This window comes from Chiloscyllium punctatum, chromosome 19, assembly GCF_047496795.1.
Source record: "Chiloscyllium punctatum isolate Juve2018m chromosome 19, sChiPun1.3, whole genome shotgun sequence".
In the NCBI taxonomy this organism is placed as follows: domain Eukaryota; kingdom Metazoa; phylum Chordata; class Chondrichthyes; order Orectolobiformes; family Hemiscylliidae; genus Chiloscyllium; species Chiloscyllium punctatum.
Genome location: NC_092757.1, coordinates 85,151,695 through 85,164,161, shown reverse-complemented (window position 1 = coordinate 85,164,161; position 12,467 = coordinate 85,151,695). Strand labels below are relative to the sequence as shown.

At 50.0% G+C, this 12,467-nt stretch overlaps 1 protein-coding gene across 24 annotated transcripts in view; it reads right to left on the bottom strand.

Annotated features, from left to right (window-relative positions):
* Positions 1-12,467, bottom strand: part of LOC140491556 (RNA-binding protein Musashi homolog 2) — a 573,466-nt gene that overhangs the window by 135,350 nt on the left and 425,649 nt on the right. The gene's annotated exons all lie outside the window — the stretch shown is intronic.

Genomic DNA, 12,467 nt, shown 5'->3' with positions numbered 1-12,467 from the left:
ATTCAGGGCTTCTCAATTAAAAAAAAAATTGTAAATAATTAATATCTCGATGATTATTCTTTGAGATAAGAAGAATTAATTCTGTGGAATACCACTGGGGAGTCAAGATTCTTACAAAAGACTAACAATCAGATTTCTCCCTGAAAAAGGGGGAGCAAAAGGCAGGGTTTTGGGAAACAACCGAGGAGTGGGATTAAATGGATAGTCCTTTCCTGCAGCAGAATAGGGGAATATGAATAAAAATCTGGAATTGAGAGTTTAATGATGACCATGAATCCATTGTCAATTGTCAGGAAAAAACCCATCTGGTTCACTAATCCTTGCCCTACATGTGACTCTAGATCCCACGGCTTATGCCTGAAACGTCGATTCTCCTGCTCCTCGGATGCTGTCTGACCGGCTGTGCTTTTCCAGCACCACACTCTTGACTCTGATCTCCAGCATCTGCAGTCCTCACTTTTGCCCACAGCAATGTGGTTGACTCTGAAGTGCCCTCTGGGTAATTAGGAGTGGGCCGGCCTATTCAGCAATGCCTACATCCTGCGAACAGTATTTATTTTTTAAAATGCAGGGTACGGTGGACTGATTGCTCACAGAAGACCGGCATTTCCTGGTCTTTAAACATTCTTGCTCATGTAGCACAGCAGGAGGTCACTCAGCCCATCCACTTAATTCTTGCTCTTAGCAAGCACTTTCCACTCAATCTCACTCCTCTGCTGCTTCCTAAAATCTCGTATTTGGTCCCCCTTTTTAAAATTATACATATATATCCTACTGCCTTTTAAAAGTGACTATTGTATCTGCTTCCACCATCCCTGCAAGCAGAATATTCCCAAATCCCGACAGCTCACTACTAAGATGGGTTTCCCCTCTGGTGGTTGTTTAAAAAAGCTCATCCATGGGATGACGGCGTCTTTGGCTGAGCCCAGGATTTATTGCCCGTCCCTCCTGCCCCTGAGAAGGAGCTGGTGAGAAGTCTTCTTGAACTGCTGCAGTCCACGGGAAGGAGATAGACGGTAATGCCATTAAGGTGGTGAAGACAACAGCTTCAAGCCCAGAGGAGGCTCAATCCCTTGGCAGCACAATATCCCCACACAGAGATCATGGGCTAGAGGAATAAGCTGAAGTGAATATGAAGGCCGGTTGCAACAATTTGACAGGACATCCTCAACACTTTCATAACTGGGCTCCCAATCCCAACTCCAGTCTTGACGGCTGTCCAAGACCTTCAGTATGGTCGCCCTGTTATAGGAAAGATATTACTAAACTGGAGAGGGCTCAGAAAAGACCTCCGGGAGGGAACCTGCAAATGGGACAGACTGGGAGGGAACCTGCAAATGGGACAGACTGGGAGAGAACCTACAAATGGGACAGACTGGGAGGGAACCTACAAATGGGACAGACTGGGAGAGAACCTACAAATGGGACAGACTGGGAGGGAACCTACAAATGGGACAGACTGGGAGAGAACCTACAAATGGGACAGACTGGGAGAGAGCCTACAAATGGGACAGACTGGAGGGAACCTACAAATGGGACAGACTGGGAGAGAACCTGTTAATGGGACAGACTGGGAGAGAACCTACAAATGGGACAGACTGGGAGAGAACCTACAAATGGGACAGACTGGGAGAGAACCTGTTACTGGGACAGACTGGGAGAGAGCCTACAAATGGGACAGACTGGAAGGGAACCTGTTAATGGGACAAACTGGGAGAGAACCCATGAACAGGACAGACTGGGAGAGACCTTAGAAATAGAACTGAATGGGAGAGAACCTGTAAATGGGACAGACTGGGAGAAAACCTACAAATGGGACAGACTGGGAGAGAACCTACAAATGGGACAGACTGGGAGGGAACCTGCAAATGGGACAGACTGGGATGGAACCTGCAAATGGGACAGACTGGGAAAGAGTCGACGTTTCGGGCATAAGCCCTTCTTCAGGAAACGTCGATTCTCCTGCTCCTTTGATGCTGCCTGACCTGCTGCGCTTTTCCAGCAACACATTTTTAATCCCTGATCTTCAGCATCTGCAGTCCTCACTCTCTCCCACACTGGGAGAGAGCCTACAAATGGGACAGACTGGGAGGGAGCCTACAAATGGGACAGACTGGGAGGGAACCTGTGAATGGGACAGATTGGGAGAGAACCTGCACATGTGACAGACTGGGAGAGAGCCTACAAATAGGACAGACTGGGAGGGAACCTGTGAATGGGACAGACTGGGAGAGAATCCGTAAATGGGACAGACTGGGAGGGAACCCGTAAATGGGACAGACTGGGAGGGAACCTGCAAATGGGACAGACTGGGGGAGAACCTACAAATGGGACAGACTGGGAGAGAACCGGCAAATGGGACAGACTGGGGGAGAACCTACAAATGGGACAGACTGGGAGGGAATCTACAAATGGGACAGACTGGGAGGGAACCTGCAAATGGGACAGACTGGGAGAGAACCTACAAATGGGACAGACTGGGAGGGAACCTACAAATGGGACAGAATGGGAGAGAGCCTACAAATGGGACAGACTGGGAGGGAATCTACAAATGGGACAGACTGGGAGAACCTGCAAATGGGACAGACTGGGAGAGAACCTACAAATGGGACAGACTGGGAGGGAACCTACAAATGGGACAGACTGGGAGAGAGCCTACAAATGGGACAGACTGGGAGGGAATCTACAAATGGGACAGACTGGGAGAACCTGCAAATGGGACAGACTGGGAGAGAGCCTACAAATGGGACAGACTGGGAGGTTATCGACAAATGGGACAGACTGGGAGGGAACCTGCAAATGGGACAGACTGGGAGGGAATCTACAAATGGGACAGTCTGGGAGGGAACCTGCAAATGGGACAGACTGGGAGGGAACCTGCAAATGGGACAGACTGGGAGAGAGCCTACAAATGGGACAGACTGGGAGGGAACCTGCAAATGGGACAGACTGGGAGGGAACCTGTAAATGGGACAGACTGGGAGAGAGCCTACAAATGGGACAGACTGGGAGGAAACCTGTAAATGGGACAGACTGGAAGGGAACCTACAAATGGGACAGACTGGGAGAGAACCTACAAATGGGACAGACTGGAAGGGAACCTACAAATGAGACAGACTGGGAGACAACCTGTTAATGGGACAGACTGGGAGGGAACCTACAAACGGGACAGACTGGGAGGGAACCTGTGAATGGGACAGTCTGGGAGAGAGCCTACAAATGGGACAGACTGGGAGGGAATCTACAAATGGGACAGACTGGGAGGGAACCTGCAAATGGGACAGACTGGGAGAGAGCCTACAAATGGGACAGACTGGGAGGGAACCTGCAAATGGGACAGACTGGGAGGGAACCTGCAAATGGGACAGACTGGGAGAGAGCCTACAAATGGGACAGACTGGGAGAGAACCTACAAATGGGACAGACTGGGAGAGAACCTGCAAATGGGACAGACTGGGAGAGAGCCTACAAATGGGACAGACTGGGAGGGAACCTGTAAATGGGACAGAATGGGAGAGAACCCATGAATGGGACAGACTGGGAGAGGCCTTACAAATAGAACTAAAGCGAACCGGTAAATGGGAAATGTGTTAATGGGACACACTGGGAGAGAACCTACAAATGGGACAGACTGGGAGAGACCCTACAAATGGGACAGACTGGGAGGGCACCTACAAATGGGACAGACTGGGAGGGAACCAACAAATTGGACAGACAGGGAAGGAACCTGTAAATGGGATAAACTGGGAGCGAGCCTACAAATAGGAGAGACTGGGAAAGAACCTGCAAATGGCACAAACTGGGAGAGAACCTGTTAATGGGACAGACGGGGAGAGAACCTACAAATGGGACAGACTAGGAGAGAACCTACAAATGGGACAGACTGGGAGGGAACCTGCAAATGGGACAGTCTGGGAAAGAGTCGACGTTTCGGGCATAAGCCCTTCTTCAGGAAACGTCAATTCTCCTGCTCCTTTGATGCTGCCTGACCTGCTGCGCTTTTCCAGCAACACATTTTTAATCCCTGATCTTCAGCATCTGCAGTCCTCACTCTCTCCCAGACTGGGAGAGAGCCTACAAATGGGACAGATTGGGAGGGAGCCTACAAATGGGACAGACTGGGAGGGAACCTGTGAATGGGACAGATTGGGAGAGAACCTGCACATGCGACAGACAGGGAGAGAACCTACAAATAGGACAGACTGGGAGGGAACCTGCAAATGGGACAGTCTGGGAGAGAACCTGCAAATGGGACAGACTGGGAGGTAACCAACAAATTGGACAGACGGGTAAGGAACCTACAAATGGGACAGACTGGGAGAGAACCTACAAATGGGACAGACTGGGAGAGAACTTAGAAATGGGACAAACTGGGAGAGAACCCATGAACAGGACAGACTGGGAGAGACCTTAGAAATAGAACTGAATGGGAGAGAACCTGTAAATGGGAAAGTCTGGGAGAAAACCTACAATTGGGACAGACTGGGAGGGAACCCGTAAATGGGACAGACTGGGAGAGAACGTGTAAATGGGACAGACTGGGAGAAAACCTACAAATGGGACAGACTGGGAGGGAACCCGTAAATGGGACAGACTGGGAGGGAACCTACAAATGGGACAGACTGGGAGGGAACCTACAAATGGGACAGACTGGGAGGGAACCTACAAATGGGACAGACTGGGAGAGAACCTACAAATGGGACAGACTGGGAGAGAACCTACAAATGGGACAGACTGGGAGGGAACCTGCAAATGGGACAGACTGGGAGAGAACCTGTAAATGGGACAGACTGGGAGAAAACCTACAAATGGGACAGACTGGGAGAGAACCTACAAATGGGACAGACTGGGAGGGAACCTGCAAATGGGACAGACTGGGAGGGAACCTGCAAATGGGACAGACTGGGAAAGAGTCGACATTTCGGGCATAAGCCCTTCTTCAGGAAACATCGATTCTCCTGTTGCTTTGATGCTGCCTGACCTGCTGCGCTTTTCCATCAACACATTTTTAAGCTCTGATCTCCAGCATCTGCAGTCCTCACTTTCTCCCAGACTGGGAGAGAGCCTACAAATGGGACAGACTGGGAGAGAGCCTACAAATGGGACAGACTAGGAGAGAACCGACAAATGAGACAGACTGGGGGTGAACCTACAAATGGGACAGACTGGGAGGGAATCTACAAATGGGACAGACTGGGAGGGAACCTACAAATGGGACAGACTGGGAGGGAATCTACAAATGGGACAGACTGGGAGAGAGCCTACAAATGGGACAGACTGGGAGGGAATCTACAAATGGGACAGACTGGGAGGCAACCTGCAAATGGGACAGACTGGGAGGCAACCTGCAAATGGGACAGACTGGGAGGGAACCTGCAAATGGGACAGACTGGGAGGGAATCTACAAATGGGACAGACTGGGAGAGAGCCTACAAATGGGACAGACTGGGAGGGAATCTACAAATGGGACAGACTGGGAGGCAACCTGCAAATGGGACAGACTGGGAGGGAACCTGCAAATGGGACAGACTGGGAGGGAATCTACAAATGAGACAGACTGGGAGAGAGCCTACAAATGGGACAGACTGGGAGGGAACCTGCAAATGGGACAGACTGGGAGGGAACCTACAAATGGGACAGACTGGGAGGGAACCTGCAAATGGGACAGACTGGGAGAGAGCCAACAAATGGGACAGACTGGGAGGGAACCTGCAAATGGGACAGACTGGGAGAGAGCCAACAAATGGGACAGACTGGGAGGGAACCTGCAAATGGGACAGACTGGGAGAGAGCCTACAAATGGGACAGACTGGGAGGGAACCTGTAAATGGGACAGACTAGGAGAGAACTTACAAATGCGACAGACTGGGAGAGACCCTACAATGGGACAGACTGGGAGAGACCCTACAATGGGACAGACTGGGAGAGAGCCTACAATGGGACAGACTGGGAGGGAACCTGTAAATGGGACAGAATGGGAGAGAACCCATGAATGGGACAGACTGGGAGAGAGCCTACAAATGGGACAGACTGGGAGAGAGCCTACAAATGGGACAGACTGGGAGGGCACCTACAAATGGGACAGACTGGGAGGGAACCAACAAATTGGACAGACAGGGAAGGAACCTGTAAATGGGACAGACTGGGAGAGAGCCTATAAATAGGAGAGACTGGGAAAGAACCTACAAATGGGACAGACTGGGAGAGAACCTACAAATGGGACAGACTGGGAGGGAACCTACAAATGGGACAGACTGGGAGGGAACCTGCAAATGGGACAGACTGGGAAAGAGTCGACGTTTCGGGCATAAGCCCTTCTTCAGGAAACGTCGATTCTCCTGCTCCTTTGATGCTGCCTGACCTGCTGCGCTTTTCCAGCAACACATTTTTAATCCCTGATCTTCAGCATCTGCAGTCCTCACTCTCTCCCAGACTGGGAGAGAGCCTACAAATGGGACAGACTGGGAGGGAGCCTACAAATGGGACAGACTGGGAGGGAACCTGTGAATGGGACAGATTGGGAGGGAACCTGCACATATGACAGACTGGGATAGAACCTACAAATAGGACAGACTGGGAGGGAACCTGTGAATGGGACAGTCTGGGAGAGAACCTGCAAATGGGACAGACTGGGAGGTAACCAACAAATTGGACAGACGGGGAAGGAACCTACAAATGGGACAGACTGGGAGAGAACCTACAAATGGGACAGACTGGGAGAGAACTTAGAAATGGGACAAACTGGGAGAGAACCCATGAACAGGACAGACTGGGAGAGACCTTAGAAATAGAACTGAATGGGAGAGAACCTGTAAATGGGAAAGTCTGGGGGAGAACGTGATAATGGGACAAACTCGGAGAGAGCCTGCAAATGGGACAGACTGGGAGAGAACCCGTAAATGGGACAGACTGGGAGGGAACCTACAAATGGGACAGACTGGGAGAGAACCTACAAATGGGACAGACTGGGAGAGAACCTACAAATGGGACAGACTGGGAGGGAACCTGTAAATGGGACAGACTGGGAGAGAACCTACAAATGGGACAGACTGGGAGGGAACCTGTGAATGGGACAGACTAGGAGAGAACCGACAAATGAGACAAACTGGGGGAGAACCTACAAATGGGACAGACTGGGAGGGAATCTACAAATGGGACAGACTGGGAGGGAATCTACAAATGGGACAGACTGGGAGGGAATCTACAAATGGGACAGACTGGGAGGGAACCTGTGAATGGGGCAGACTGGGAGGGAACCTACAATGGGACAGACTGGGAGGGAACCTGCAAATGGGACAGACTGGGAGGGAATCTACAAATGGGACAGACTGGGAGGGAACCTGCAAATGGGACAGACTGGGAGGGAATCTATAAATGGGACAGACTGGGAGGGAACCTGCAAATGGGACAGACTGGGAGGGAATCTACAAATGGGACAGACTGGGAGGGAACCTGCAAATGGGACAAACTGGGAGACAACCTGTGAATGGGACAGTCTGGGAGAGAACCTACAAATGGGACAGACTGGGAGAGACCCTACAATGGGACAGACTGGGAGGGAACCTACAAATGGGACAGACTGGGAGAGACCCTACAATGGGACAGACTGGGAGAGAGTCGACATTTCGGGCATAAGCCCTTCTTCAGGAAACATCGATTCTCCTGTTGCTTTGATGCTGCCTGACCTGCTGCGCTTTTCCAGCAACACATTTTTAAGCTCTGATCTCCAGCGTCTGCAGTCCTCACTTTCTCCCAGACTGGGAGAGAGCCTACAAATGGGACAGACTGGGAGGGAACCAACAAATGGGACAGACTGGGAGAGAGCCTACAAATGGGACAGACTGGGAGAGAGCCTACAAATGGGACAGACTGGGAGGGAACCTACAAATGGGACAGACTGGGAGACAGCCTACAAATGGGACAGACTGGGAGGGAACCAACAAATTGGACAGACAGGGAAGGAACCTGTAAATGGGATAAACTGGGAGCGAGCCTATAAATAGGAGAGACTGGGAAAGAACCTGCAAATGGCACAAACTGGGAGAGAACCTGTTAATGGGACAGACTGGGAGAGAACCTGTGAATGGGACAGTCTGGGAGAGAACCTACAAATGGGACAGACTGGGAGGGAACCTGTGAATGGGACAGACTGGGAGAGAACCTACAAATGGGACAGACTGGGAGGGAATCTACAAATGGGACAGACTGGGAGGGAACCTACAAATGGGACAGACTGGGAGGGAATCTACAAATGGGACAGACTGGGAGGGAACCTACAAATGGGACAGACTGGGAGGGAACCTACAAATGGGACAGACTGGGAGGGAATCTACAAATGGGACAGACTGGGAGGGAACCTACAAATGGGACAGACTGGGAGGGAATCTACAAATGGGACAGACTGGGAGGGAACCTACAAATGGGACAGACTGGGAGGGAATCTACAAATGGGACAGACTGGGAGGGAACCTACAAATGGGACAGACTGGGAGGGAATCTACAAATGGGACAGACTGGGAGGGAACCTGTAAATGGGACAGACTGGGAGAGAACCGACAAATGAGACAGACTGGGGGAGAACCTACAAATGGGACAGACTGGGAGGGAACCTACAAATGGGACAGACTGGGAGGGAATCTACAAATGGGACAGACTGGGAGAGAACCGACAAATGAGACAGACTGGGAGGGAACCTACAAATGGGACAGACTGGGAGAGAACCGACAAATGGGACAGACTGGGAGGGAACCTACAAATGGGACAGACTGGGAGGGAATCTACAAATGGGACAGACTGGGAGGGAATCTACAAATGGGACAGACTGGGAGAGAACCGACAAATGAGACAGACTGGGAGGGAACCTACAAATGGGACAGACTGGGAGGGAATCTACAAATGGGACAGACTGGGAGGGAATCTACAAATGGGACAGACTGGGAGAGAACCGACAAATGAGACAGACTGGGAGGGCACCTACAAATGGGACAGACTGGGAGAGAGCCTACAAATGGGACAGACTGGGAGGGAACCTACAAATGGGACAGACTGGGAGGGAACCTGCAAATGGGACAGACTGGGAGGGAACCTGCAAATGGGACAGACTGGGAGGGAACCTGCAAATGGGACAGACTGGGAGAGAGCCTACAAATGGGACAGACTGGGAGGGAACCTACAAATGGGACAGACTGGGAGAGAACCTACAAATGGGACAGACTGGGAGGGAACCTACAAATGGGACAGACTGGGAGGGAACCTACAAATGGGACAGACTGGGAGAGACCCTACAATGGGACAGACTGGGAGAGAACCTACAAATGGGACAGACTGGGAGAGAACACATAAATGGGACAAACTGGGAAAGAACCTGTTAATGGACAGACTGGGAGAGGACCTGTAAATGGGACAGACTGAGGAAGAACCTACAAATGGGAGACTGGGGGGGGGAACCTGTAAATGGGACAGACTGGGAGAGAACCTGTAAATGGGACAGACTGGGAGAGAACCTGTAAATGGGACAGACTGGGAGAGAACCTACAAATGGGACAGACTGGGAGGGAACCTACAAATGGGTTAGACTGGGGTGATCCTGTTAATGGGACAGACTGGGAGAGAACTTGCAAATGGGACAGACTGGGAGGGAACCTACAAATGGGACACATTGGGAGAGAACACGTAAATGGGACAGACTGGGAGAGAACCTGTTAATGGAAAAGACTGGGAGGGAACCTGTAAATGGAAAAGACTGGGAGGGAACCTGTTAATGGACAGACTGGGAGAGGACCTGTAAATGGGAAAGACTGGGAGGGAACCAAAAAAAGGGACAGACTGTGGGGGGAACCTGTAAATGGGACAGACTGGGAGAGAACCTACAAATGGTACAGACTGGGAGAGAACCTACAAATGGGTTAGACTGGGGTGATCCTGTTAATGGGACAGACTGGGAGAGAACTTACAAATGGGACAGACTGGGAGAGAACCTACAAATGGGTTAGACTGGGGTGATCCTGTTAATGGGACAGACTGGGAGAGAACTTACAAATGGGACAGACTGGGAGGGAACCTGTTAATGGGACAGACTGGGAGGGAACCGACAAATGGGAATCTTTGTCAAAACATCCTCTAACCCCATTTTTACCCGAGTGAAAAACGGAACAGTTACATTTCTTCAAAATAATTGTCGGTACAATTCTTGACCTTGGTGCACGCTACACATTTTATTCCCTCCTGCTTTGCCCGCACCCCCTCCCCTCTTTGTTCCATCCAAATTGTGCCCTACATTACCAATAAAGTCAGCCAGCACCGTGAGAGTTAACATTTCCTTTCTCAAACAACGATAGTGTGACCCTTGGGCAGTTATTGTTCCAGGTGACTTTGGACATCATGCACCAGTTTTTAACCCCCCCAACACTCCAAATATCACACAGAATTCAATGTGTCCACAGCAGTATCACTCACTCAACAAGACTTTCAACGTTTGTTAACTCCTTTAAAATCTCCTTTTTGTGGTCATTGTCCTAACATCGTACAAAGCTGGTAATTAGAGGTTACTTACTGCGCAGTCCTGCGATGCTCCTGTCTTTTCAGGGTTGAGAGCTATTCACTGCACAACTGTGCAGAGTTCCCCAGGTAGTCGGGCAAGGAAACACTGTTGTTCATTCTGCAGGGTAAGGGTCACTCACTGTGTTCGTGTGTTGAGGTCCCTATGGTCCAGCAGGGTAAAGGAGCAGGGTAAAGGAGCAGGGGAAAGGAGCAGTTTTGTGGGGTTCTCAGTCTAACCAACCCAATTGCTGCGAATCACAGAAAGAGGCAGCACAGGAGGAGGCCATTTGGCCCGTTGTGCAGGTGCAAACTCTTTAAAAAAGCAGCAGCCCAATTGGCCCCTTTCCCTACAACCCTGAAACATTTATGTTCAAACCTTCTGAAACTGAACCATTTCCATTTCAGGCAAGACTTCCCAGATCTCCACAATGTGCTGCGGAAAAGTGCTCCCTCTGATTCTTTTAAATCTGGTCCCTCCAGTTACTAACCTTTCACGACACAAGAGTCTGTGTGCGTGTGTGTGCGTGTGCGTGTGCGTGTACGTGTGTGTGTGTTTGTGTGTCTGTCTGTCTGTTCTGGCAATGTAACTGGCCTAGCAATCCCAATAGCCCAGGTGAATGCTCTGTTACTAGCCTGCCCGCTGTTTGCTCCTGTGTAAATGTGTAAAGTCTCCACTTTCCTCAGCAGGTTAAGGGTGAGAGAGTTGACAGTTGTTGATACTATGAGGCTTGAGCAAACACTTTGAGCCATGGTATTTTATTTATCTGCATATGCTAGGGGTGCAATTAAAGTAGAATTTTGAACTGCTAGGATGCAAATAGCCAGACAAACTGTCTTTTTGGTGCAAACCAGTAAATCCTGTAACTCAATGAAGTGCTGGTAAAGGTAGAACCAGCAGGGCCCTATGTCCCTGCACGGGGAGACACACAGAGGCCTGTAGATGTGTTCACTGTGTGACTATTGTATGGAAATCAGAAGGCAGGAGAGTCAGCAGAAACAGGAAGAACACAGAAAAACACACCAACACAAATACGTAAACAGACACCAGGGTAGTATTCTTACCAAACAAAGCAATTGTCATTTCATGCAAGAAAAATTCATGCAAGATTTGATGAGGGTGTTTGTTTAGTGATTAAATAAACTATGAAATTTCAACTTCAAATGAAGCTTAAATTCAGCATGAATTTGGTCAAATTTAGCGTGAAAAATGATGCATATTGGTAATTTGCTCAAATTTAACCATTTAACAGCCATATCACTCCCCACACAAGAGAAGCAATTCAGTGACAGTGTGGGATACCTGCTGCTCTGAATCAGAGTGTGTGACAGCGCCAACAGTTAGGCAAAGACTTTTCCAGGTCAGTTTTTATAAACAGTACCAGCCTGAAAATTGATGTCCGCACATCGACAAAATCAGTGGCTCGCCAAAACAAAACACCATCATCGTTAAACCACTGACTCTTAACGTGCTGGGCTCCTTGCTTGGTGCCCCATTCTCAAATCTGCAATCTTGGGCAGGGGTTGACGTGGAAGGGAAAACCTCTCTGACTCTCTGGCCCACTCTGACTCTCTGTTTCAGTCGCATCACTGGAAAGGACAGCTCAGAGCGAGCGCAGCCTTAAGCAACAGCCACACGCCCACCCAGCTGGTGTGCCGTAAGACCATTTAATGACCACACAGTCTTGGTGCGAAAGCCCATCTCTGTGGCTCACATAGTCCTGAGATGATGGTAGGAAATACTTTTGCACGAGAGTGTGTCTGCTTGTGACCCTGGCTTTCCCCGACGGTGTGTACTCATGTTGGGATGTCATTTTGCGGCCATCAGATGGTACAGTGGTATTTTGCCCCGACTGTCTGTCTTTCCCACGTGGGCCCAGCCGGGAGGTACCAGCGAGTTATTCAACCTTGTACAGCGTCACCATGAGACT